Genomic DNA, 12,741 nt, shown 5'->3' with positions numbered 1-12,741 from the left:
TTCCTCAGAACACAAAATAAGATATTTTGAAGAAAGCTGGTAACCGAATAGCACCGGCACCCATTCACTTCTATTGTACAGTCACAAAATCAATGCAAGTGAATGGGTGCCGGTTAACGGTGCTGCAGATTCAAGAGAGTGAACTATCACTTTAAAGCACATTTTGTGAACTTTGCACTAATATGCATAGCATTCTGTGACATCTTTTATGGTTTCTGTATGGTTTAAATCCACTTACATGATATACAATATTCCATGTTTCACATACAGAACATTAAACATTAAATATTATATGAATCTTTGAATACTGGTTTGTATTACACCTAAGATTATGATTTCATATAACAATGAATTAATGCAGCTTTCGTTTGTCTGTTTTGAGTAACGGGCAAAACCAAACGTCACCTTTTTCTCAAACTTTCATGTGCTTCTGTGCTGAGGTTGAACAATAGGTGAGGTCACCTCTTCAAGGCAATGAGCGCTGGGAAAAAGGGGAAGGTCGCAGTGAGACCTCATGATCATCGTGTGTGACTGGCTGCTTCAGCAAACAATGATGTGAAAAGGAAAAACAGGATCCAGAGTTTGGGAACTCCCTTTGCCTGCAACGCTACATGTGGGTTAGAGGCCTTTGGGGTGGAATAAACAATGACACCAGCTCACAGCAGGTCACTGTGACTGCTTATCACTAGATTATCAGCACAACACATTAAGATTTTATGAATTGTATGTTTATTCATCATAGAAAGATAGAATTTGAGATTTGAATTCCTTTATGTAATAAAAATTGTGACACTTTGTTATTGTCAAACACTAACATTTTGATACCGCTTTTATATTTTGTATCTAATGCAATGGCCACTGTCTTCTATATTGTATTTGAACTCCATATACCTGGCAACCGACCTGATCTGACCCTTTTGTTCTCTACATCTTATTCTTCACTTACAGCGTGTCTGCACAGATCTTTCATCCCTATTCATTGGCCTGCAACCAAGATTTCTTGATGTTGTGTACTACCTTGTGCTTTGCTTGAACACAAATGCAATTTCTTCACAAAAAAAGAAGAAACCCTCTGAACCCACAGACAGGGACACCGCTGGTGTTCTTAATGTTTCTCAGAACCAGCAGAGCGTGTCTCGGGTATTGAGCTCAGAAGCAATCAGTCTAGGAACAAAATGTACTGAGGTCAGTAATGTATGTGCAAGCAGTGTATATGGTGTAATGTGTAGTCTTTTGGTCCTTTCACAGTGTATGAGGACAGCTGAGGCTGGACTTTCGTTCCTAAAATTACTCGGCTTTGTTGACAGATTATAGACAGATTCGTTTTTTAAACAATGACGTTTTTTGTGATGCCTCTCCCTCCCTAATGCATTACTGCAGCTGGTTCCTGTTTTGTTTTGCTGTTAAAAATCAAATTAATTTTATTGTTATTCATCATACGTGTTCATTTATATAGTAATATTATGTTATCATGTATTAAAACCACAAATATTTTTTGCTTGGTTGATGTCCACCATAGTTTTCAGACCTATAGGGACAGAGGGAAAAAGTTTATCTTAGCGAAGCTGAGTCAGAATCGCACATTGATCTTGTGTGTGAGAGAGAAGTGCCAGTGTAAGAAGGAGGTGCCAATGAGGAACACGTGTGAATTACACACCGTTATGCATAGATCAGCACTCTAACTTCAAGATAAACAGATTTTAGGGAAAACTATCAAGAGAGTTTCGCTGTTGCTCCTAAAAGCTCCTCTGAACTAGAGATTTCTCCATTACTGCATATTAGTCATCTTGAACCAAACTAACTAAAAATCCTAAAATGAGTCATTTTGAGCCATTAGGTCACTGATAAAATCATTATAAGATTGAAAACAGAAAGGCACGTGTTGTTTAATCAAACGTCAACATCAACGTTTCTCTAATCACCATCTTTTCTCACCTGGTTCTCAATATGTAAATATGTCTCTGTTTATCCACACGTATGAATAATTAACGTCTGAAAGTCTGCACTGTTCAAAGGATTCCACATTATGAATAAGAGCTGGAGGCCTGTAATGCCTTCATCCCCAACAGGCACGCTCGCAAACAAACCTCTCCATATTTAACGTGATGATTTTTGCATAAACAGACTGCAGGCAAGGAACATGCCATTTACATTCATGCTTTTAGCAGATTTACAGGGCATTTGGAGTGTGCATGCATTAAAGTCAATGTATTCAGCTTTAGAACATACAGTACAGTGTGTTCAATGGAAAAGCAGTGGGAAGGGACAGTACAGACCCTTTTCTTACAAGTTCAATTGTCGATTTAATACCTCACAGACAACGAAACTGAGTGCTTTAAAGTTTTGCACAATTTGGTGTAGCTCCCTGAGACTCTTCAGTGAAGTTCTGTGTGTTTTGTTTAAAGATAAAATGTGTTTTTTATTCGCCTTTGCTACCATTATATACCATTACAGAAAAAAACAAAAATTTCACCCAAAACTATTTCTGTGTGATGAAATCAATGTTTACATTGTTTACATTTTACAGACAATTTTATCCAAAGTGAAACAAGTGCATTTAAAGTGATAGTTCACCCAAAAATGAAAATCTGTCATCATTTGCTCACCCTCTTGTCATTTCAAACCTGAAAGAATATGAATGCTGGTAACCGAACAGATAGACACAATACCAATGCAAGGCATATACCGCTGTTGTTCTGTTACCAACATTCTTTAAAATATCTTCTTTTGTGTTCTGCGGATGAAAGAAAGCCATACCGATTTTAAAAGACAAGAGGGTGAGCAAATGATGACAGAATTTTCATTTTCGGGTGAACTGTCCCTTTAAGATTTTTAAGAATTAAGATGTTCGTTCCTTGTGTCGAACCCACAATCTTTGCACTAATAACACAATGCTCTACCAATTGATTTTTTATACAGTGTATAAATATTTATAGCTATTTATTGTTATATATTCTCATTGTCCTCTTCCTGTATGACAGTTTACTTCCTTTTGTGTCTTTAAAGTAATATAAAGTCCTGTAAGCGTTACATCAGTACTACAATCAATTTTCTGATTCTAGGACAGAAGTGGCTGCAGATGTATTCCAATAATGTCTCTATTTTCCGCTGACTTTTTCAGTCCTTTAAAATTGCTGGTTGCCGTGGAGTCTGTCGTCATTGTGATGTGGTAGATGATGACTGCACTAAAGAGACACTGAATCGGTATTAGAGATGATGACTAACCAATCAAAACCCCAGCTATATAAGAAATTATTTTAGAGATCTGGTTTCCTCACGCAACCACATTAGTATTCTGCTCATTCAACCGCTGTCTGATCTCCAGTCCTCTACCTAAATCTCCCTCCCTGCACCGTACCATTCTCTTCCTATCTCTTCTCTGTCTGGATCAGAGCAATGCATCAGACTCGGCCCAGGAGGTTTTATTCATATCTGAATGATTAACAGGCTCTCCGGGAATCAGTGCGAGAAACAAGTTTTATTATTATGAAAATGTTCTCTTTTCTTCGTAAGGCCAACGGCAGATTCCATGTCATGTCTAGCAGGACTGCTGATTCTGAACAACTAACAGGCACACCGTGGAAGTGAAATAAAATGAACGTGTTGATTCTGGTTGAACCAGTAAACGCGAACACATAATACTCCATGTGCTTTTCTTAGGCTTGCAATTATGCCGAAATCCTTTCATGACCGAACATTTTTCTTTATCTTTAAAAACACAGATATTTAATCGGACCTGTGTCATGCTGTGAATTTAAAAAGAAGCACAGCTGTGTTTAACATTTGGAGCTAGTAGATATTACATTTTCTAAAGAAAATGTGAATGGTGCTCATCCTCACAAAAATCCTCTTATAATGGTTGCCACGGCATTACTATGCGGTTGCTAAGGTGGTTTTTAGTTTGATTCCACATGGTTGCTAAAACATTCTGGATCATTGCAAGGGGGTTTCTATAATATTTCATGTGATTATATGTTTATTGACCAAAGTCGAAAGATCAAATCTGATCACTGACCACAAAGTCATTTTACAGTTCTCCTAAATAAGCAGCACTTGTTCACTTGTAAGCACACGTATCATTCATGTCCATAACGCAACTGTGCAGGACAAGTTACACACCAAAGTTGTGTATCCTTACCTTACCCAACAAGTAGCCCTAATAATAATGCATACAAGACAAGAACACATGAAAAACTCAGTGAGAGAGAGAGGGAAAAGGGGACATGGAGAGCGAAAGAGAGGAAGCGTGAGGAGAGCGGGCGTCATTATAGCTCTGAAAAGTTGAACAGCTCTGTGCGCTTTAAAGTGGATGCTGGTTGTTCTGATGAGTCACGAGAATAGAGAGACAGAGACAGAGTGAAAGAGAGAGAGAGTACATACCACCCCCAATCGACTCTCTTCCTGCTGGAAACACAGAAGGAAAATATCTTAGCCAGCCCACACAAACAGGAAAATCGGAAGTCGGCTCATAATGGCTGCATGCATGAGTGGGGATGCATATACACCTGGATCAACAGATGATGAGAAGAAAAGCCTTTTTTATTCACACGTTCAATTAAATTGTGTGAATCATAAATTCAACGGGACAGAAGAGACACAAAATGCACTTACTTAAAAAGCCCTTGACAACACAGCAATTCACATTAACAATTTTTTTGCATGTGTGAAAGTCACCGCCACGAAATAAGCATGTTCTGGGTGGTTGCTAGGGCATTGCCAGGGTATCTTTAGTGGTTGCTGGGTAATTGATTACTGGTCCAAAATAACTGCTTACGGGTTAAATAAGCCCACCTCTAAATCTTCTGATGTTGTTTTATTAGCACACCTCTCCTTCAGTCGCATAGGCTACTTACAGTATAGTTCATCCAAGTAGGTACAAGATGAGTTTGAACAATAATTGAAGTTATCGGTAAAGGGACAGTTCACCCAAAAATAAACAGATAAACAAATAAACTTACTCAGTTGTTCCAAATCTGTGTGAATGTCTTTGTCCTGATGATCACAGAAAGATATTTGGAAGAATGCTTGTAACCAAACAGCTCTTGGCCACCATAGTAGGAAAAATGACAACGGCAGTCAAAAGTGGCCCAAAACTGTTTGCTTTCCTACATTCTTCAAAATATCTTCTTTTGGGTTCAACAGGGAAAAAAAACATTAGACTTTGCGATCTTACTAATATATGTCTTGCGAAAAATCTCAGAGACTGATATTAAAAGTGTGCCCTATGAAAGGGATTCCATCCAGAACACGTTAGCAACTGCATAGCAACATGCAAATAACCACTGAAAAGACCGCATAGCAACACACTTGCACAACCATAACACTCAAGCGTCAATCAAATTATCCTTGGAAAATGTATAATTCAAGTTATTTTAAAGACCCACAGATTTGCTCAATTGACGTTATTGCCACTAAAATTGATTGAGTGGCCCCTGCTGCTTTAAAATTTAGTTTACCTCACAGCCTCAAGTTTGATGAGACGCTGAAGTGCAGCGTGATGTCATAAAAACGTTGAGAGAGAATTTTGTCAATGTTTACGAGCACACTTTATAGACCTCCTTAAGGCTGACATAACACACTAAAAGCCAAAAAGCTTTCTTTTTTATTTCGTGGGTCTTCATTTGGGGGATAACCAGCCGCAACAAAATGAAATATACGTTGACGTCGGTATAATAATGATCTTTACGTCATGTATAATAAGACGAACTCAGCGTTATTGACTAGGAACATTTTTCCTCTGTTATCACGGCTCATTTCCATTCTGCTGCATTTCTCTACGTTTCAGCTTCGATCAGCAGCACTGCAGAGATTCGCTTTGTCTCCCACGGCAGCCTGAGTCAGGAAGCCCTGGCATGGAGCTCAGCAGCGCGGGGCGGCCGTGAAGAGCTGTGGAGTGTGGATTGTAATAGTTTGCAGTGGGTGGATAAGGGTCATACAGAAGTGTGGCAGGGGACAGGAAACAGGTGTCAGAAATGACGCAGTCGCAGAGTGTGCGAAGAGAGGGAGTTTCGGACGAGCGCACACACATAAATATGGACCGACGCTCGTGCTTATAAGGTAATCACAGCGTTACGCAGCTAACCTCGTTACTTAGAAACATGCTCTGGTGAGTTTTACAGCACTGTCACTATGGCTATATTCTCACTCTACCATTTCTTTAGTGACACTAAATATCATTATTGCTTTATTAGGCGCCCCCCCCCCCCTTAAATCACTTCGTGTTTAATAGGAAAAATGAAGATAACTGAGCAAGACACTTGCACTAACACATATAAATATGCAATGAAAGCATTTTTGTAATGATCATTTTACAAAATGATTCACATTTCGCGTCTTTTCCGCGCGCATATTCGTTATTTTAAATGTAGAAGCGCGGCAGGCGCGCGGAAATAGGGGGCGACGCGGTCGCGACGCGCATGCTCTTTTTTTCAGGCGCGTCGGCGCCGCATCGAGATGAGAAAATCTCAACTTTTCAGAAAGCCGCAAACCCACCGCAGATCATGTGACAAGAACCAACCAGCCGATATAGACAAGCTCAGTGAAGATGGAGACACAGATGATCACAGCATAACTAAATCTAGTAGCAGAGTTATTGCAAGGTATTTTCAGTGCATATAATCCATATCCTTTGTTAATACCTCCTCGTCTCAACGGCTATCGTGGCCCATGGTTGCTTAGCGACGACAGACGCCAGGAGAGCGCAAAGTCCAGGCGCTTTGGAAAAAATGGTGAACGCAGTGCCAAACGCGAGCAATCGCGTTCCACGCTCTTTATTACTCGCGGGAAAAGTTCGTTATTTTCGCGTGAGTGACGCGAAAACTCTTCGCGCGAATTCATAGCTCGAGTTGAACATTTTCAACTTGCGCTGAAGAACGCCTCAAACGCGCCGCCCGATTCCCGTCATTCGCACAGCCTACCGCAAATTCGCCTCTATGCGCGTCTTTGCATTGACTTTGTAGGCTATGTAATTTACTCGCGCGAAACGCTTAATTCGCGTTTGGTGAGAACGCGTGGGCGGCACGTTACGGCTCCGAAGAGATTTTGTTCCGTCCTCAATGCGGTGCCAATGTACACCAGGAGCGTCTCAAACGCAAAGGGGCTGATTTCACGAGACGATTTGCCTGTCCGACGTAGTTTTTTCATGATTTTGGGGGGTTATACCATAAGAAAGTTGGCTAAATGGTTGTTTGTATGGTATATTGTTGTGTTTATTGCTATGAGTCATGCTTTGTTCCCTTACGAAAATAAACCATGGTTTTACTACACTTAAAACAAAAAACATGATTATTATAGTTAAACAATATTTTACCACAAAATAACCATGGTTTTGATCGAGGATGAACCTCTCGTCGTCCATTTATGGTCTTATGTCAGGGATGTGACCGTGAAATTCGATCGGGAGTCTGCACAGGGTGTTTATTTTGAAATTGACATGATTTTTGACTTTTATTTTGTATTTGCTGTGCGGTTTGGACGCGGCGTCCGTCAAAAATAGACTAGGCGCCTATCTTTAGCGAAGCGGCGCGGCGAGCCTCTTCTGGGACGCTTTTGAAACGTGCCGCGGCGCGTCTGGTGTAAACACTAGCATTGACTAGAATGACCGCGACCCGGTAGCCGCGTCGGAGCCGTAACGTGCCGCAGATGCGTGCGGTGTAAATCAGGGGCTAGCGTGTCTCGCGAAGAGTAGCACGTGGGAACTCGAGCACCCATTGCTGCGTGCGCTAACGTTACGTTATGGGTTCTGGCTAATTATATCATTATAAACAAATTTTATTACCTTGTATTCCTAATTAGGTTTTTATCTCAGGTAATTTTGGTACAACTAAGTTGTCTTTTCTAAAACTCAAACGTACAACGAACGCACACCAACTACAGGCAGCGTAAATGGACAAACTCCTTGTTTTTTTATTAGCGCATTCTGCAGTTAAACTTTCCCGAGGCTCTTAGTGGGACATTTTTACCCAGATAGCACAATCCATCTGGTTTACGTCTATTTGACGTCTGCATTTACATCTGCAAGACATCTTAAATACATAGTTTGCTCATCTGCAATACATCTCGGAGACGTCTGAACGTCTGTAATACGTCTGCTAAAGATCTGGAGATCTGCTGCTTAAAAACATCTGCTAAACATCTTAGAAAGAGCTGCTTTACATCCATTCTAAATCATAAACATCTTGCAGACATCTTCTAGATGTTTATATGACGTCTGACAGCAGACGTCTCCGAGACGTATTGCAGATGAGCAAACGATGTATTGTAGATGTCTTGCAGATGTAAATGCAGACGTCAAATAGATGTAAACCAGATGGATGTGTGCTATCAGGGTAACTTTATCTCCAATAATATGAACGATTTACTTAACACATTGAGAATGTAAGATTTAAAGTGTAGGCTATAATAGAGAATGTGAAGCTGACGTAACGCCCTGCGTTGCATGTTACAGTGGCGCCGCCATCTTGGGAGGATTGTACTCCACTTCTATTATTGTTTTGATATGTACCACTAATTGTTTTGTTTAATGTATGGAGAAATCGAAAGTGAAAGAACCAGGGGTTTTTCCTGAACGACTCTGTGTGTTGCTATTGCAGTTTTTAACATGGCAAGACCGACCTACCATAGCAATTTCAAAGAATCCATATGCAACCATCTGGGCTGTAATTTTATGCTTTGCATTATGGATTTAGAACAAATCCTAACAATAAACAATAATGATAGTGATGTTTGTCTTAGCACTCTAAAAAAGGACTTGCCGTATTCCAGCCGTTATGTGAATCCAAAGAGTCCTAGTCAGTCAAACCAAACCACATAAGCACATCTTAAGAGTCCAGACAGTGTTACAGCCCTCCAATAAATGAATCATGACTGCTTAACTAAAGTGTCTGTTATTGGTCTTGCATGTTTGTTTTTTCCACAGTTTCCAAGCACCTGGGTTTGCACGCTGTAGTGCCAGATGTAGAAGATATAATACGCATGGCTGTGAGTGCATCAGTTTATTGAAAGATAAAGCCTCTGGCCACAGACTCTGTGCTTTCAAACCAGATGTGACATTGACATAGCTTCACAGCTTTTAGTGTTTGCAATATTTCAGCTGCTGTTTGTGTTGTGTGTCATGTGCTTGCTGGAGGGAAAGAGGAGGATGTGCACCAACAAGTCTGTTTCTGACACATCCCCCTCAGACCCTAATGAGGAAGATCCAGAATTCAGTCTGCCTTCATTGACACTCAGGCAGAAATTATCAATTTCTGCCCACAGACAAGCCCAGCATGAATCATATGCTCACCCACCCTTCTGCATGAGACTAACACGTAACTGTTTTATTGTTGAGGTAAGGGGTATGTGCTATAACAACCGTAATGAGCAGATCCGGTTGTGTTATTGGGAAGATTTAAAGTTATTTGTGGTCTACAAAAGGTCACTGGATCAAAAGCCTCACAGACCAACCAGGGACTCTGACTTATTCACATAGCACAGGGCTGGCTGTTCTGATCAACATCACAGGATGTCTTCATTCATGGTCTTTGTGGTTTAAAATTCAGACCCAGTTTTTTGTCGATGTGGCCTCAAGTCACCTTTAAGTAATGAGAAAGTTCCCTGCGAGACAAAATGAGAAACCAAATAATATTCAGGACACCAACCACAAAAGTAAAATGTCAGTGAAGCTGTGATGGACATGGATATAAATAGTGTATACTTTATGTATGCACATTACAAATAAATATATAAAAAATATATGATTTTTTTCTTGAGGTCCTTTCAGTGCAAAACTCACAATCTGCCACACGATTATAACATGATAAACAGACCTATGGTAGTGCAAATATATCCAGGATGTGTTTCCAGGATTTCTCACTGTAACTTACATTGTTTGCCTTATGCCACAGTTGACAGAAACCTTTTTGCATGCTTTTCTTGGGTGTATCCAGTACAAAGAAGTGGAAACATACAAATTCTTTGTTAGGCATGTGTGCTATTTGTTTGGTATTTTAGTGACAATTCGATTTAAAATGGCATGTGTCATTGGACATTTTCTTCTAGAAAACGTTGTGCAAAACATTGCTCCAAACATTGTCCTAGAGTAATTGGTCATAAAGATTCCTTAAATACTTCCTTATCATTAGTGGAAGAGTCAACTAAAATTAAGGCATTCATAGGATAAAAAGTGGGAATTCTGTGGCTCCATGGTACCATAAATTAAATGTACATTTGGGATGGGGCTAACTGTTTCGCCAACCAATGGGGGACAGAGTGTTTTGGAACCTCTTCAAAAAAGTAAACTTTTGCAATTTTGTTCGACGTGTGCAAGATGTGGATGTTTTCTGTAAGAAAACCTTTCGGTTTTAAATGCATCTCCTAAAAGTTAACTATGCCAACTTTTAGTTCACTACATAGCATAAATTTAATGTACAGAAACTATAATACACACTGCCTGATACAGGTTTGACAGAATCCAAAATATTTTGTGTTTCAGATTAAAAGATGTATCCTTTGGCAAACACATTGCAGTTTTATCAGTACGATTCCCAGACGTAGCACGATCCCATTTGTGTGATGTGTAATATTTTCGCTCATTTTGTTGAAGCTGTTCTCCTGTGAGCTACTGAACCATCTCTGGTAATAAAATGGCAGTCCTATGGGATGAATTCGGACACATTCAGCTGTTCACCGAAAAATATCAGATGGTATTTATATAACTCTTGCGCAGTGCAGAAAGTCAACATGCCCCCCAAGTTTTTAAACCAAATGTGATGTTGAGAATGAGCATAGCGGTAGCAGTACTTATACAGTATATATAGTATATATACAGGTATAATAGAGTCCATTTTGCAGTTATCTTTGTACCATGTAGCACCATAATACTTTTTTGTATTTTAACAATAAAAACGTCAGGGCTAATTTATTCGTTTATTAAGCAATTTAATTTAATTCAACTATTTATCCACTCAGACATGCTTTGAGAATTCTTGCTGAAGAGTTAAAATGTAATAATACTGTATGTAAAAAACTCTGTTCTAACTAAAGCTCTGTTCTTTTTAAAATGTGATTTCTGACGTCAGAAACTGAATTAAACCTGTTAGCCAAGTGGGGACCCACTGTGTTTCAGCAACAAGACAGTTATTCATAGCAAGATAATGTGCCAATTGCCTTTCTTCCATGTGGAATACATGTGACTTTGGACCCGAAAGAATTCTGATCCTAGACTGAACACAATGAGCAAATTTAAAGTATACTTTTCCAGCCCCTATCTGCGTTTCATAGAACTGCTGGTCTCTGGGTATCCAAACTAGTTTTCCTTTGATCGAAATGTCAAGGAGATTGTAGAGCTGATTACTCGAGTGATTGTAATGCAATTGAATATATATCCTCCAAACATTTTTAACTCTTTCTTCACCCTGCATTCACATTGGTTTTCATAGACTCACTAAGAAATTCACAGTGTGGAAGCGTGTGGGCTCATGAAAATAAGAAAAAGCATTTTTTGTTGTCTGATCTTTTCTGGTTATTGATTTTTAGCCTCTGCTTTCCTTTCCAATTTTAATCCACCCCACAGGGTCAAATGTGAAATCTGAGGGTTGGATCGGTTTGGGAAATGACGGAGCGCTTGATACAAATGTTTCATCATCATCTCATCCCTGTGGTGAGTCTGTGAAGCCTACGTATCAGTGCAACACGTGCATTAAAACCATATTTATGTGATATTACTTCAGAGGCCAGTTTCACATATGCACAGGCCGATAAACAAAGACACGCAAGAACAAATACGCCAACGCACGCGCATACCAGGGACGTACGCGCTAGGCTGTAGAGTTGGCAGAGAATTCAGTGTCTTTGAAGAGCATTTGACTCATTCTTGCTCAAGATTAGGTTTGTTCAATGTCTGCCAGAGTGATTTTTAGACAGGTCAGGAAATTACAGAATAACATAATGCATTTCTTTTAAAATAACGCAAATCGGTGAAAAGAAATGAGTAATTTTTCCCTAAAGGATTGAAAAGCAATGATGCTCGAAATCTGTGAAAGATAGAGGTTTTGATAGTGGAAGATCTTCATTATGTTAAGGTCTTACTCACGAGGAATCTATTGAACAACGTCTTTGCTTTAGCCTTTTTTTATTAGCTGGTCTAGTTCTTTCCTCTCAAGAGTACCTGTCAAATGGGCTGTTACAGAAGTTTGCATGAATAGCATCAAAAGTTTTGGGTCAGTTCTATTTAGCCGGTTATTATTTTTGATGATAAGATTTTATATTCCACTAAGATCATATGACGTGCCAGTAATATTTCAGATTTACCACTTCAGGTGTGGTCAGGTAAAATAGATGAGGCCAAATTCTTACTCTGAGTTTTATTTCAAAGGCTTTCTTTAATTATGAAATGGAGGAACAGTAGTCACATTCATTCAACATTTATCAAAATATTAATGTCATGCTTCCTCCTTTCTATCATCTTACAGATGACTATCTACAATGTGGACTCATGACATCATAGTTCTTTGTCATGTGCCTCAGTTTCTCTATGGCTCATTTTAGACCTCGTTATTTAGGAAACTGTATGAGGTTATTTTAACACTCTTATTTTGACAGACTTTGTTATATTGATTTAACTTTGAATGAACCTGGTTTACTTCAGTTGTTCCAGTAGTCTTAGAATAATGGAGTAATGGTGGCCCAAGGGCCCCTATAATGTTTAAAGTGCTCAATCCATGTAGCTATGGTATCTAAAGAAATCTACACAGAAAAACAATG

The sequence above is a fragment of the Triplophysa rosa genome, linkage group LG17 (genome assembly GCF_024868665.1).
Source record: "Triplophysa rosa linkage group LG17, Trosa_1v2, whole genome shotgun sequence".
NCBI classification, from domain to species: Eukaryota; Metazoa; Chordata; class Actinopteri; order Cypriniformes; family Nemacheilidae; genus Triplophysa; species Triplophysa rosa.
The sequence above is the reverse complement of the archived record's forward strand: the minus strand, read 5'-3'. Positions refer to the sequence as shown.